At 33.8% G+C, this 16,857-nt stretch overlaps 1 protein-coding gene across 3 annotated transcripts in view; it reads right to left on the bottom strand.

Moving 5' to 3' along the window:
- Positions 1-16,857, bottom strand: part of LOC149679713 (uncharacterized) — a 230,149-nt gene that overhangs the window by 47,070 nt on the left and 166,222 nt on the right. The gene's annotated exons all lie outside the window — the stretch shown is intronic.

Below are 16,857 nucleotides of genomic sequence, written 5' to 3'. Positions count from 1 at the left end.
TTAATGAGCAACCAAGACCCATCAAACCAATTAATGAGCAACCAAGACCCATCAAACCAATTAATGAGCAACCAAGACCCATCAAACCAATTAATGAGCAACCAAGACCCATCAAACCAATTAATGAGCAACCAAGACCCATCAAACCAATTATTGCGCAAACTAGACCCATCAAATCGTTGCGCAAACTAGACCCATCAAATCGTTGCGCAAACTAGACCCATCAAATTGTTACGCAAACCCAAGACTCCTCAAATTGTTACGCAAACCCAAGACTCCTCAAATCCTTCCGTAAACTAGACCCATCAAAATCCTGGCGCAAAATTGGTCAATCAACAAAATAGATTCGCCGAATAGACCTTTCAAATTGTTGCGCAAACCAAACCCATCAAAACAATTATCGGAGCAAGCTATCAAATCACAGCCCAAAGTAGACCCTCAACAAAATCATTTCTAAAAATAGACCAACCTATCAAACAAATAAAACTAACCCCAATTACCATACCGAAAAAAATTAGGAAGTACAATTAATTACTTCGGGTTAAAAACCGCGTAAAACTTATTTAATCCAGACAGAAATATTTAAACTTTAGGATTACCTATAGAAGGGAAAAACCGAAATTAAAAATTTTTCTAGAAAAGTTCAAAGAGACAGGGCTCCCAAAGAAGCAAAGCGCAAGTCAAAAGTTAAAAGTTAAAAATTCCAATACGGGGTAAAAGCAGATAAGCCCGTTAACGGTTAAAAGGGTGCTGGATCGAAAATTCGAAATCCCTTTTCTAGAACAGACCCTGATTAGTGTTGGAATTATCAATTTTGACCCAGGTTACCCTCTCTCCAGATATTCTCTCTTGCCCTGGGCAAGGACAGGATAAAAAAGCAACCAGCATAACACGTTGAACAAAATAATCGAAAAAAAGAAAAAAAAACCAAATACAAGAGGGGCACCGTATAAAACTTTTACTTCGAAATTACTTCCTAGTACTAACAGAAGTCGATTAAGTCAAAGTTATAAAACGATGAAGATGAACTTCATATTTATTTCTTAAAGAGATAGGAGCGTCATCTGGTGTCATGTATATTGATTGGACCACGTGAGTTAATTACATCGAAATAATTAGTTAAACATCCATATAAATTATAATCGAAATATAAATGTCTTAACGTGTTGCAATCAACAATTTGACGTAATATTAAAAGAAAAATAAATGGCAGCCATTTTTAAAGATATCGGGCATTTTTTTCTTTGAGAAAAATAGAATTACGCAGATAGTATATTAAACATCTTCCTAAATTTTAAGAGAAATATAATTTGAAAGTGACACAACAATATATAAAAGGAAGCCAGTTTCCAAGATGGCGGCCGATTTATTTTTAAACCACTTAAGACCGATCCAGATAGTCTAATAAACATACGCACCACTAAATGGCGAATGATAGAAGTACAGGATTAATTTTTTTGGTCTATTTAACTAATTAACTAACCTATCCCACAAAATCGCTATTATGAAACTTAAGCAGACGACGCGAGTACTGCCTTCATTTTTAACTCATTTAAATAACTTTCTCGCTTATAAAACCACAAGTAGAACTACGCACGCGCTCCACATTTTCAGTACAATAATATTCAATATGAATAATCAAACCACTCCCACCGGTTTGCCAACATGGAACCAAATGCATTCAGGTACTATACTTCGAGGTTAATATACTTCTTAATGCGAAGAGTAAATTGAGGGACTATATAAAATTTATAAAATTAAAAAGGTTTTGATAAAATTTTTAGTATTTCCCTATACAGGGTCAAAAAAAGAACCAATATACTGAAATTCATAGAAACTTTATCAAAATATACAACAGAAATTATTGCAGTCTTGGAAAGGATCATATTTATATATAAAAACCCGGTTTTCTAATGCAATTACACCATTTATCTAAGACTAAAAATTAAATATACCTGTTGGAAACAGACTTTAAACTTAGCGATGCGTAACCGAGTAGTTTGTAGGTAAATAATGTTTTCAAAATTTTTAGTAGAAAAGCATAAAAAAGATTTTGACTACTTTTCACTGGGTAATACGGTGTAGGTCGAAGCACTAGAGTGGAAACTTTGGTTTAGTGAGAATTAGAAAAGAAAAAAAAAAATAATATCTTTTTCAAAATTAATTAAGTGTAATTTTTACGGTTTTTGTAGTACGGTAGATTTAAAAATTTAAAAGGCAAGTTTAAATGCGTGAACCTTAAAATTAAGTTGTTGTTATTAAAAGCGTGACGTCATTATTTCACATTTATGGTAGCGTAATAGACGCCATTTTGGGTTAATATCTTTTACGCAATAATTAACGGTATACGTAACGTTACCACTCAGGGTTCATGCACAATTTTAAAAACAAATTTTAATAATATTTTTAAAAATAATTATTTTCAATGTTTTTTCAAGATTATAATTATTTCACTAGATTTTTCAAAATAATTATTAATTTCCCAGACTATTCAAGATTTAAATTTACCAGGTTTTTCAAAATAATTATTAATTTCCCTGGAATTTCCATGAGTTTTCTTACCCTAAAACTACCCATTCGTTTTCCGGCCCTAAACAATTTCCATGAGTTTTCTGGCCCCGAAAAATACCCATTAGTTTCTAGCCCTAAACAATTTCCATGAGTTTTCTGGCCCCGAAAAATACCCATTAGTCTCTAGCCCTAAACAATTTCCATGAGTTTTCTGGCCCCGAAAAATTTCCATAAGTTTTCTGACTCTAAACAATTTCCGTGAGTTTTCTGGCGCCCAAACAATTTCCGTGAGTTTTCTGGCGCCCAAACAATTTCCGTGAGTTTTCTGGCGCCCAAACAATTTCCGTGAGTTTTCTGGCGCCCAAACAATTTCCGTGAGTTTTCTGGCGCCCAAACAATTTCCGTGAGTTTTCTGGCGCCCAAACAATTTCCGTGAGTTTTCTGGCGCCCAAACAATTTCCGTGAGTTTTCTGGCGCCCAAACAATTTCCGTGAGTTTTCTGGCGCCCAAACAATTTCCGTGAGTTTTCTGGCGCCCAAACAATTTCCGTGAGTTTTCTGGCGCCCAAACAATTTCCGTGAGTTTTCTGGCGCCCAAACAATTTCCGTGAGTTTTCTGGCTCCCAAACAATTTCCGTGATTATTCTGGCCCTAAACAATTTCCGTGATTATTCTGGCTCCCAAACAATTTCCATGAATATTCTGGCCCTAAACGACTTCCATCAGTTTCCTGGCCCTAAAAAAATCCCGATTAGTTTTCTGGCCCTAAACAGTTTCCACGATATTTCCGTATGTCTTCTCTGTAATTTGTTATTGGAAATTATGATTCATTGACGGAAGGGCAAAATAACAATAAATAAAAAAAACAACTTTGAGTTTACGCGCGAAAACCTTCACGCATAATTTTGTAATAAATTATGTTAAAAAAAAACAAAAATAAAAACCATATATTAGCGAATAAGCCATATTCTTTCCTAATAGGCTCCGGTACTGTACCCACATAGCACCATCCATACATACATACATATCCAGCACACTCCAAATAAACAACAAATAGTAAAACACCTGTATTATTAACTTTCAAAAACTAGCAAGGCAACGCCCTACAGGTATATCATATGTACGGTAATACTTCAACGGTAAAAAAAATAAATGGTGAAATAATTTATAAATGATGAATTCAAAACAGAATTTTTAACTCTGATAAGTAACATATCAAACAATAAGTATGACTAGCAACATAAGTTTACAAGCTCCAGTTTGTAACCATCTTATAAACTTATGGTTTAATTAATCAAATAGAGAAATTAGCAAATTATGATTGTGTAGAATCAGGGATAGATTTAATTTTAGAAGTAGGAATGGAGAAGGTTAGTATTTACTTCAGTCCGACTCATAGACCACCCAGTATAGAGCCCCTCCCTCCAACACGTAACGAAAAGTTTAAATGATCTTATTGGCTGCTCACATAAACTACGTTTTGATGACGTTGCTGACGGGGAAGGCGAAAAATACGTAATTCCTTTTACCTCTGTCGCTATAACCCGCCTCTTCTTTCATACCCCCCCCCCTCTTCCGTGAAAGGGGGTCCGGGACTTTGACGTGCGCCCAGATTACTCTGTTCTCCATTCCTACTTCTAAAATTAAATCTATCCCCGGTAGAATCATAAAAAACAAATATGCAAACTTTTCTTAATCAACTTCATTTTTCCAGAATTGTCACACTTAATTTTACTATATTATTTACGTCAACAGTTCTTCATTATAAAAGCTTAGCTTTTATACAACTGTCATCTGTTTTACATAAAATTAAAAACAAGTTTTACCGTATAGCGTCGTCAAGAGTAAGCGATCGCGCATCGATTTAATACCCTAGTAACCAGTATTAAGATTTAATGTAAACATCAGGTGGAAATTGGCCCGTATCAATTTAAATGTTATGTATCAAAACCAATTTCGTGATCATCGCCGACCGCCAAAGGAAAATTAAACTGGTTTTTATTTTGTATTTTTGTATTTTTAATTTCTTTCCCGATTCTGTAATCTTAATTTATGTTTTAATTTCAACTTTTTTTTTCCGTCTTAAATATTAATGATTTTGAGGTTATGTAAAGATGTTTGTTCTTCCTGGTTTTTTAGAAATATTATGTTATCCAGGTGTGGAATTATATGATTTTATATTAAAGGAGTCTTTATAATCTAAAACAGAATGATAACTTCCTAAACTATTTGGTTATATGTACGTTTGCTAAAGTTTATTTAGGAAAAGCTAGGAGTTTTAATAAATAATAATTTTCCCTAATTTTTTAAAAATAATTTTTATGAGTTTCCATGATTTTATCAATAAAATTATGCTTTTCTCCTCACTTTCCATGACTTTTCCAAAATAAGACTTTTTTCCTGAGTTTCCATGATTTTTCCACAATAATTAGGCTTTTTTCCTAAATTTCCATTATTTTTTTCCAAAATAATTTGGCTTTTTCCCTTGAATTTCCCTGATTTTTTCAAAATTAGGCTTTTTCCCTGATTTTTTCAATACTAGGCTTTTTCCCTGATTTTTTCAAAATTACGCTTTTTCCCTGATTTTTTTAGAATAATTAGATTTGTTCCCTAAATTTCCATGATTTTTCCAAAATAATTATGATTTTCCCTGAGTTTCCATGATTTTTCCAAAATAATTAGCCTTTTTTCCTAAATCTCCATGATTTTTCCAAAATAATTAGCCTTTTTTCCTAAATCTCCATGATTTTTCCAAAATAATTAGCCTTTTTTCCTGAATTTCCATGATTTTTCCAAAATAATTAGCCTTTTTTCCTGAATTTCCATGATTTTTCCAAAATAATTAGCCTTTTTTCCTGAATTTCCATGATTTTTCCAAAATAATTAGCCTTTTTTCCTGAATTTCCATGATTTTTCCAAAATAATTAGCCTTTTTTCCTGAATTTCCATGATTTTTCCAAAATAATTAGCCTTTTTTCCTGAATTTCTATGATTTTTCCAAAATAATTAGCCTTTTTTCCTGATTTTCCATGATTTTTCCAAAATAATTAGCCTTTTTTCCTGAATTTCCATGATTTTTCCTAGGCTGTTTCCCTGAATTTCCATGATTATTCCCTAAACCAATTTATTAATCGTTTCCCATGTACATGTAAACTCTTTTACAGCGACCTTCTCTTATATAATTACCAGTAATTTCCGAACAGTAATAAATAACCAATTAATAACTCTAGTTCTTAAGCCTTGCCAAGCTTTCATGGATTTACTATGCCAACAATCTGTTCTCTATTTCAACTAAAAAAAAATGTTTAATAGAAATCACTCCTCTAGTCAGTGGACCATTATTTCAATAACATTAAAAACTCTCTAAGATTAAAGTAAATAATATCAATAAACATTCATCAACATAATACTTTAAAACCCCAAAAACAAAGACTGAAAACTACACTATTAACCCCAAAATAATGGCATTAAACAAAAACCTTTCCGATTAAAATCAAATTTTGATTCAGGCACTGACCATAATAAATCTAAGCTCAAGAAAATTATGAGAAAGTGTTCTAGATAACACAATTATTGTGGGTTGGGCATTTCGAAAATGAAACTCGAGAAAGAAAAAAGAAAAATTAAATTGAAGAATGTTTTAGGTAGGCGACCAAGAAAGGTAACCGTTAATTTTTGTAGGCGTTATGGGTCCGCAGATTTTTTTTAAATTAAATATCCAGTCCGGTTTAGGCCCAGTTTACGCCAGAAAAAGGAAACCGTATTATCAAAGTTGGAATCGAAATTAAAGCCACTATTAAGTCCCACAATATTTCGTTTTTATTTTTCAAATTTTCTGAAGGATTAATTTTTTTATGTTAACGAATAAGGAGATTTGCCAAATGATCCTATCCTGTATTACTACTTTTAAAAAAATAAGTATAAAGTATTTACAAAAAGTGGTTTTAGTGATATCAGAACTAGTTAGCAACCTTGATCTAAATTACAGTTTATGTATCTACCGTATTAAATTGCGGATATCGTTATCCCCTGGGTTTTTAACCACCAAATTGTATGTTTCATTTGCTTTTGTCTCTAGGTTAATTTGAATTGCAAATATTGGTTAATTATTTTTCTTTGTTATAAATAAACCTAAGGCTATTTTGTCTAGGGAACTATTAAAATATATACATTATTCTTGACACAAAAATGAAACCTTAGCCTCCTTGTGAATGTGCAGTGCAATCCAAAGCCAACTTGCAAACCCATCAATAAACCCCAAGTCTACTTTTGACCCATCTTAAAACCTCTAACCCTAGCTTTCGACCCATCTTAAAAACCCAAACCCTAGCTTTCGACCCATCAACGAACCCTAACCCTAGCTTTCGACCCATCAACGAACCCTAACTTTTCGACCCATCAACGAACCCTAACCCTAACTTTTCGACCCATCAACGAACCCTAACCCTAACTTTTCGACCCATCAACGAACCCTAACCCTAACTTTTCGACCCATCAACGAACCCAAACCCTAACTTTTCGACCCATCAACGAACCCTAACCCTAACTTTTCGACCCATCAACGAACCCTAACCCTAACTTTTCGACCCATCAACGAACCCTAACCCTAACTTTTCGACCCATCAACGAACCCTAACCCTAACTTTCGACCCATCTTAAAAACCCTAACCCTAACTTTCGACCCATCAAAAAACCCTAACCCTAGCTTTGACCCATCAAAAAACCCTAACCCTAGCTTTGACCCATCAAAAAAACCCTAACCCTAGCTTTGACCCATCAAAAAAACCCTAACCCTAACTTTGACCCATCAAAAAACCCTAACCCTACTTTTGACCCATCAAAAAACCCTAACCCTAACGTTAAACCCGTGAACAAACACATAACCCCAACTTTCTAACAAGTACATAACAACATTTGGAGCTAAGCCTAATTTATTCTCTCTCAAATCTCAATTCTCCGTTCCGTTCCGGAAGAGATTTTTCTTTCAGTATATGTTGATTATGAATGATGGATATTATTATGATATTTATATCAAATCCATTCTTATAGCAACATTGTCTTTCGCATTTAAAATCCTCCAATTAGATAGCCTAACGGACTGACTATTCCCGCCAATTTTCATTTCTCCCCAAGTCAAATTGCGGCATACATTACATTCACCCTCTCATCATTTCAGACCTAAAACGATCGTTAGCGTGTCTTCGAGAGAGGGGAGATATAAGAAAAACAAAAAAATTCAGAAAAAAAATAAGGTTTTTGATGTCACTAGGAAAAGTAGGACTAAAGTCAGTATTCATTCATTCATTCATTGAAAAATATTTCAACTGGAATAATTTAGTCTCTGCCAGTTTTTCCAAGCATTTTTTGTTCGTCTAAAGAGATAGTAGTGAGTAAAAACAAGAAGCGATGTCTAGTTTACTAGGGAGAAGGTATAAATTCGCCATATTTCCACCTTTATCTCCAGTCCAAACGTAGATCAGGAGTTAATCCCCGCCTCTAAATTACAACCAGCATCTCATTGGTTCTTGAAAACTCACGTCAACGCGACGCGAATGACGATAATTCCGTATTTTCCGACAGAGGAGAGGCGAAATAGCCCGGTGGCCTCCTTTTACGTCCCCCCTTGTATTTTGAAAGGGGGACTGGGACTATGGCGCGCGAATACTTAGGCATCTTATAACTTCTCCCTAGTAAACTAGATATCACTTCTTGGTAAAAATTATTTGAAATACGTCAAAGAAACCACGTGACGACAAGATACAAAGAGATTGCAGCGCCAATTCCCCACAGTATGTGGTAGTTTTCGAAATAAAACAAACTAAGCTCCATTAAACCACGTCTTTCCTTAGTCACGTGTCTATGATGTATTTAAAATAAATTTAATCCGTGCACATGCCGATGCCTTCTTTAGTAATTTTTAGGGACTTTTGCAAAGAGAGCCAAGGATAATACATTTAATTAATATAAGCTACTATCCCTTGGAGTTACATAACAGTCAAGGACTCGCAACATTACCTTAAGCCTATATTTTAATAATTACTATAAGACTGTTCAAATACACCTTAACAAAGCTGCCCAAATAGAGACATCTAAAAAATTCCAAAAGGTTTTTGATTGTAAACAAATGAAGTTCATAACTAGAAGTTAATGTATTACATTAGGCAAATTGAAGGTATACAGTATTACGTAAGATTATGAAATTAGTAAGTAAATACATAATTTGATCAAAAATATCGTCTGCTAGTGAAATTTTCTAAGCCTAATTTAAACTTTACTACAAATAGGCCTAAAAAACCCAAGAAGTTTTCCTTTCAAAAATATTCAATTCAATAAACAATTAAGAAAATAGATTACACTTCAAATGCGTTAAGTTTAAATTTATCTAATTTTGGTATACGTGTTAAGCCTAATTTGAATAACTGCTTTATTAGGCCTTAGTCTTGAACGTTACAGCTTTTTAAAAAGTACGAAGTTGAAGTTCAATTTCTCAAACCCGAATAACTTTGAGAAAGGTTTTAAAATTGTCTATCCTGAAGAAGATAAGTTAATTAGTAAATAAAGTTTGTTATCTTATTATATATTCAAATTTATCCCCATTAAGTTTAATCCAAATTAAACATTTGCATATAATACTTGTGTAGAATACAAATTAGCAAAATACGAGTTTTCTTTGAACAACTATACTGTGACTAATTTAAAACCATCTAATCTATCAGAATCCCATGCTGGTATCGGTTTTAATAATAAAGAAAAAAAAAAGGCGCGCTAGTCTTATGAGAACCCATCTTAAGCTACATTCACAAGACTCAAAAGTTTAGGGAAGATTATGAAACAGAGAAGACTATCAAATAATAGTTCTATAATAGACGAGCGAAACCTTTTAACAGCCGTTCCGCAACAACGCTTTCTGAAATCGGCCATCCAATGACGTCACAATTTCAAATAATTAAAAATAAAAAGCCCGGGAAATAAGCTTAAAAGTTGCAACACGAGAACGTTGTACCATCTATCGATTGAAAGGGGAACTAAGGTGTCTACTAAAGTGGCGCCCGCTGTCGGTTGCCAAGGTTGGTTCAGCCGATTCTAAATAGATGGCGCGCGGGTTTCAACCCAAAGTAAGTTAAATTTTATCTCTGGTTTTATTTTGAACAAATATACGAATCCAGTTGCATCACCTGTTTTAATGTTTTTCGCGTGTTTAAAATGCTGATTTAAGTAAAAATAATGTTTTAGGATAGATTTTAGAGCATTATTTTGAAATATAACTAATTTGGAGTCGCAAAACAAGTCAAAATAAACTTTTCAACCGAACTGTTTCTAGATTTTGATGTTATACTTCATAATTTACTGTTATACTTCATAATTTACTGTTATACTTCATAATTTACTGTTATACTTCATAATTTACTGTTATACTTCATAATTTACTGTTATACTTCATAATTTACTGTTATACTTCATAATTTACTGTTATACTTCATAATTTACTGTTATAACCAAACCCTTCATATTATATTAGAGAGTTTAAGAAACTAACGCGAAAACCAGCACTTCAATTTCGTTTTGTAAAACAAAAAAATCTCACGTGACCATTTATTTCATGGTCAAGAAATTATTTATAGTCTGCTACTACGAAATTTCACGTGACGTCACACCCTCCTATCTCTTACCACGGTTTTGGCAACAATATTGGAAGTCGTCAGCTCGGAGCATACAATTTAGACTACCAATATTGACGTCACGTCCCCGTAGCCCCTCCCCCTCTCAGTACCACTCTATATCTACAATCCTCGAGGTTTTCGAAGACGGTGAGTTTCTTAACCTCTCTATTGGTCATATCCTTCAATATTTTAACAGCACATTCAATTGATTTTTGTAAAGCAAGGGGGTATAACAATTTCCACCAATATAAAATCTATAAAATCAATATTTTAAACGTTGTTTTCCCCAAATTTTATCCGACACCTCAGAATGAAGATGTTGCGTTCAATAAATAAATAAACAGATTAGAGCAGACGTTACATTGTTATCTCACTGATGTCGCCGGAATAAACTAGTTTTCTTGTCTTAAAGGTTAACGTAATCATGAAATATTCTAGTTTGATAAATATCTTAAGAGTAAAGACTTGTTTTTTAGGAATTTTTTCTTAGTTTCCTAGTTTGAAATTGGACCCTACCCCTTTTTTCACCTCTAGGTAGATCTTTTAAAAGTTTAACGCCTCAGAATAATAAAGTTTTGTGTGTGTAGATAAACCAAGGGAACTTACTTTACTAGAGATAAGATATAGCAGAAAGAAGATAGAATATTTCTTGTTAAATGTTAATAAAAATTCATCGTAACGCCCAACGGTCAGTTTCAACAAGATGGCCAGGGAACAGTTATTACTGCTCCCTTCAACTTAAGCCTAATTATGGTTCTTTTGGTTTGGTTAAAAATGTTAAGCCTATAATGGTAATAAGGCTCAGATGTATGAGATTACGCTAATTTTAGGCCTATAATGGTTTGAGATTACGCAAATTTTAAGCCTAATTAGGCCTATAATAGTAATAAGGCTTAGATGTAAGAGATAACGCTAATTTTAAGCCTAATCAGTCTTATAATGGTAAGGCTCAGATTTTTTTGAATTACGCTAATTTTAAGCCAAATTAATTAAAACCATTAAGCCTATCTGGAAAAGCATTAAGCCTAATTTTAAAGCTTAATGATAAGTTTGATTATGCAAATAAATAAATACAGTTGAATTTAAAAAAAAATAATAGTGCTAGTTAGGCCTTATTTAAAATATGATACAGATTTACAATGCCGTACTAAGCCTAATTTGAACTTCAAATAAAGGCCTAAATAGTAGCAGGTAGCTTGGACGAAGAGAGAGAAGATGAAAAACAAAACGCTTATTAAGTAACTATCTTCCAAAGTTCTCGGGAAGGAGATACAAAATGAAAAAGCAAACCATATTACAATTTGCGCGTTTTTCTTCCTAGAGAGCAACAGGTTTGGTATAAGAGCGAATTTTGGAGAGTAGCCCACCCTGAAATTTGTCAAGAACCTATTCAACCCACCCACATACCCTCCAGTAACATTTAAAAAAAAATCAAGTTTTTACGATTTAGGCGCGTGCTGGAATTTAACACTTTTAAACTTTCGAAGAAAACATCCAAGATGCCAAGTCAGGGATACCGTACCATTTCTTTTTACTAAAGTAAATCCCACCTTAAATCCGACTAAAATGGTCACGAAGAGTCGAAGTTCATCCTTTCAACCCTCGTTTCCAAATTCAATACGGTTAAAAGAAACTTTTAGGCTGGGTCCTAGGCACGTATTACTTAAGTTTTAGCAGACGACACTGAAGCTAAGATTAATATTTTAAAGGCCAATTACCAAATTCCAACCCTTTCAGACACTCCCTGACCATTCAAAGACGTATTTTGTTAATAGGTACGCCTTTTCCCCAAACATTTTAGGGAGCTAGCAGACTACATTAAAATTCACCCTCATTCAAAAACGTATTTACTATTTTGCCTTTTCCCTTACAGTCTTTGTTAAATAGCAGACGACATGAAAGATACGTACGCCTTTTTAAAGACCTATTCCCACATGCATTACATTCACCCCTTCTAGCAGACGACATTAAAGCTAAGCCTAACATATCAACAAAACAAAATGCATCTTTCTCCCAATATTATAAAGATGATAGGCTGTTACCAACTTGACGCGAAAACCTTGGCAATAGAGAGCTTTCAGTTGGCTGAGTAGAACGTCACACCCACCTAAGTCTTGCCAAGGTTCTGGCAGCCATATTGGTGGTTATTAGCTTTGCTTCTGCATTCAACCCACCAGTATGGCCGTGAAAATTATCTCACGTATCATAGCTCCTCCCCCAACCTAAAGCTCCTTATTCAAAGACACATATTTTAAATATTTTAATAACCCATCCCTTACCGCATATTATCTAGCAGACGACATTAATGTTAAGCCTAAACCAAACAAAGTAGAAAGTACTATCATTCCCAAGATTTAAAAAGATGGTAGGCAAGGCAACGCAGCATCACGCGAAAACCTTATTTTCGGTTATTTCCGTTCATCTAATTTATTTAAATTGCACTGGCAGGGAAAAGATAATTTGAGTCTCAATATTTCATGTAGCATGATAACATCACCTGCCCTTGTCAGGACACAAAAAAAGAAAATCGAAATTTTTCCGATTATAATACTGATGTCACAACGATTTCATTTCCTAGAGAGGCTTATAAAGATGGAGATAAGAATACACAGTAGGGGGTTAAAAGAAAACCCTAACCGGAAGTTGAAATAGTTATAATATTGGCTAACCAATATTTATGGATTTGATATATTGGCGTATATACTCTACAAGGCCAAGAAGCGACGCATGCAATGCTTATTCTTCTACATTATCCCGGTTATACTGAGATCTTACTTAGATATTTGACTGTCAGTAATGATTACATTATCTTGTTGCGATTTAAAGGCGTTGTGAAATAAGTTGATTTATTGAAAAATGTTGTTTAAATTAATTACCTTTATCCGTTGACTCATGGACAAAATAATAAGACCCTTTTCAAAAGGGACGGGGCGTAGTTTTAGGGTTAAGACGGAACATTGATTGGGTATGTGGACACAAAGACGTTAAACGGGGCTTCAACGTTACTAGTCTTGCATGCACCAAATTTGGATGGTCCGTATTGTTTGAAGCTATCCATATCTTAATTAAATACGTCTTTGTTGACAAACATACCCTTCAATGTTCCTTCTGTCTTAAGAATAGAAGGTGTATGGTCAACACACCAGACTCTATTTCGACCCCCTGACCTTTGAAAAGGGTCAAATATGGACAAACACAAGAATAAATGATGTTTCCAAGTGAAACTTACCTAAAAAGAGAATAAAATAAAACAAAAAATTATTAGATTACAGTATTTTTGAAAGAGTATTTCAAATTGTAATAAAAACACAAGACGTTTAGGAAACTTTAACTAAGCTTCATGAGTCACCTTAAGATATACAGGGTGTTTCAAAAAGGGAGGGTTATTATAGGACCGAAATACAGTGGGATGGTTCTATGGGAAATCTATAAATTTTGAGTGGAATGGAAATGTTCTTTACTTCTAGGACCGATTTTGAACCCCAATTGTCGTAACTTATTTAGAAGGTGTAACTTAGGTCAAAAGGTCATAGAAGTATAGAACATTTTCGACTCAAAATTAATTTCCCATAGAACCTACAAAACCCATTTCGTTACAACCAGTATTACACAACTCCTTGAGTAATTTACATAAAATCGTAATTATATTTTTAATTTTTATCTCCCTCTAATATAGGAGGGCTTAAATTAACGTTAATGAATGAAAATATCATAGTTCATAGTAATAGGTGTATTATAATATTAGGCACTTTGCCAGTTGGCTTCAGAAATGTATTATAATAGGCATGATTCAATTCAACCATAAGTTTATAAGATACGTTACCTGATAAGTAAGACACTACCAATACAAGTTCGTAATGCTAGAGACTTACAGCTCGAGATAACTAGTTCGAGGGAGAACGACGCAAGCGAGAATTGAAGTCCCACAATGGGTTAATTAATTTTGCAGGGCTTCCATCTAGCTCCTATTTAGTCTGCATTACTAATTAGGCCTTTGACAGCGCCTCACCAGGCGTACGTAGCTTTACCTCGAATCTATGACCTACTTGAATCACTTCAAAATTACAAGCTCCAGTTTCTAAGTTACCAGCGACAAACTTATAGGGAACATATCTTATGAACTTATGATTCAACTTAATGATAATATATAGTAAGTACCCTAAGGGTATGTAATTGCGAATTTTAAATGAAGACTGAAGAGCTTGCATGCAAAAAAAGAAAGAGGCTTGAATAGGAAAAATACAATCACCAGCTGCCATGTTTTTTGAATGACGCTATGTTTTTAATGAAACCAGAAGCTTATGAACTTCATCAGGAATGCATACAGCTAATAGGAATTATTGTGTACCCACTTATATCTCCCGTGTTAATTTATAAGAGGGTTTTTTGTAAGCCGGTAAGCCGGGTTTGAGAACTTACTACCCGTCAAACACCTATTAGTAATTCTGACGTATTTTAAACTGCGATTGCTTTGGTTGGTAGCAGAGCGTGGTCATGCGCGTGCGCAAAGTGCAACTGGCAGCGTGATAGATTATTAATTCTTCATACCAAGAAGCAATATCTAGTTTACTAGGGAGAAGGTCTAAGATGCCTAAATATTCGCGCGCCAAAGTCCCAGTCCCCATTTCAAAATACAAGGGGGGGGGACGTAAAAGGAGGCCCCGGGCTATTTCGCCTCTCCTCAGTCGGAAAATATGACTGTAATTTTCCTCATTCGCCTCGAGCTGACGTGAGTTTTCAAGAACCAATGAGATGTTTGTTGTAATTTAGAGGCGGAGGGGATTAACTCCGGACCTACGTTTGGACTGGAGATAAAGCTGGAAATGTGGCGAATTTATACCTTCTCCCTAGTAAACTAGATATAGCTTCTTGATCATACATAGATTAGTCTATAGCTCTTCCCACAAAAAATCTGCCTAGATAGTGACGTTGAGTGAAAATGGCTACAAAATGATTCCTAGTAGCTGTATGTATTCCTCTTAATACTGATATCTATGAACAAACTGAATGAATTAATTTTTTTCGTTTAATTTCGATTACAATAAAGTTTTTTATAGTTTTAAAAATAATCGGTCCAAATTTGAGTTTAGTAATTTTTTATCTTTCACGTTTACCTCAAAAGAAAATTAATAATTGCTTTATAATTAGTCAAAAATTAGTACTTAAAGCCTAATTTTAGTTATTATTTTAGGCATTGCAATTACGCAGACAGTATGACCTCCATTTCCCCATTTAGCAAAGTAATAATACAAATTTATAAATAAATTATAATTTCGTAAATGTTCAATTAGCCTAATTACTAAAGTAGTCCTTCGGCTAATTGTTATTCGTAATTAGCCCCGAAATATGAAATATCCCAGTTTTAGATCGAAAAAATAAAATAATAATATAAACCAGAAACAGAAAACAGTCCGGTTATTACCAAAATTATTCAATATTTTTTATGAGAAATTATAATTTCGAGAAAATCAACTTTCGTTATTATTATTTTTGGGTGCTTTTATGTGTCACGAAGTTAGGACACCAAATATACAGGAATTACACGAAATTTAATTGTAAAAAAACAATTTCCCTGATATTTTTTACAGGTTTACCAGAGTACTTTTAAACAAATTTCCATGAAGTGTTTAAAATTTTTACATTCAAGCATGCGGTTGCCACCAAATTTTCATGTTCAAATTCCCCGACTTTTCCAGGTTTTCCCTGACCTTTTTGGTCGATTTTAAAATTCCCTGACTTTTCTAGGTTTTTCCCTGACATTTTTGGTCCATTTTGAAATTCCCTGACTTTTCTAGGTATTCCCTGACCGAGCTAACCCTGTTTAAGGAGTATTTAACATTCTAAAATTGAAGTTTATTTCGCCCTAAATGTCAAGGAATTTTGGTAAAAATAATTTTAAATGCTTTTTTAAATAATTATTAGGGATTTCCCAGATTTTTACTCCCCAGATAATTACAGGTCTTCCCCGTTTCCATGTTTGTATGAACCCTGACAACAAATAAACTGACCAAGCCCAAAGGTTTAAAAATACTTCTTTTAAAAATACCAAAAAAAAAAACTAACAACTTTTCTTTTGAATATATCCAGTCTTTGAACCACCCTAAAACGAATTCACTTAAAATACAATTTAACTTATTTGTAGTTGACCTAGTTTTAATATTTTCAAACTTAAATATAAATATGGATTGTGAAAGCTTCATAGGTTTCTCTAGGTGCAATGAAATTCATCAGCAGTTCATTATTTGGGAGCTACTATTTCTACCTTGAGTATCCCTTTAAATTCAGTTCACATCAAACAAGTAAAAACCGATCACACAAACTCGTCTTTGTTTCTAAAAGCAAGTCACCCGTGTCCTAGTAAACAGTGTTAAAACAAAACGGAAGACGTGATCTAGAAAGTAAATCCATAAATCTCGTAAAATCCACTTTCACTATAAGTTCATAAGATATGTTCCCCATAAGTTTGTAACTGGTAACTTACAAACTGGAGCTTGTAATTTTGAAGGGATTGAAGTACGTCATAGATTCGGGGTAAAGCGACATACGCCTGGTTTCGGCGCTGCTGTCAAAGGCTTAGTAATGCAGACTAAATAGGAGCTAGATGGAAGTCCTGCAAAATTAATTAACCACCGTGTGTAGAACTTCAATTTTCGTTTGTTGTTCTCGAACTATTTATCTCGAGCTGT

This window comes from Phalangium opilio, unplaced genomic scaffold, assembly GCF_054372755.1.
Source record: "Phalangium opilio isolate 3A_F unplaced genomic scaffold, DU_Popi_V2 ptg000041l_1, whole genome shotgun sequence".
Lineage (NCBI taxonomy): Eukaryota > Metazoa > Arthropoda > Arachnida > Opiliones > Phalangiidae > Phalangium > Phalangium opilio.
This window is presented reverse-complemented; position numbering and strand designations above follow the sequence as displayed.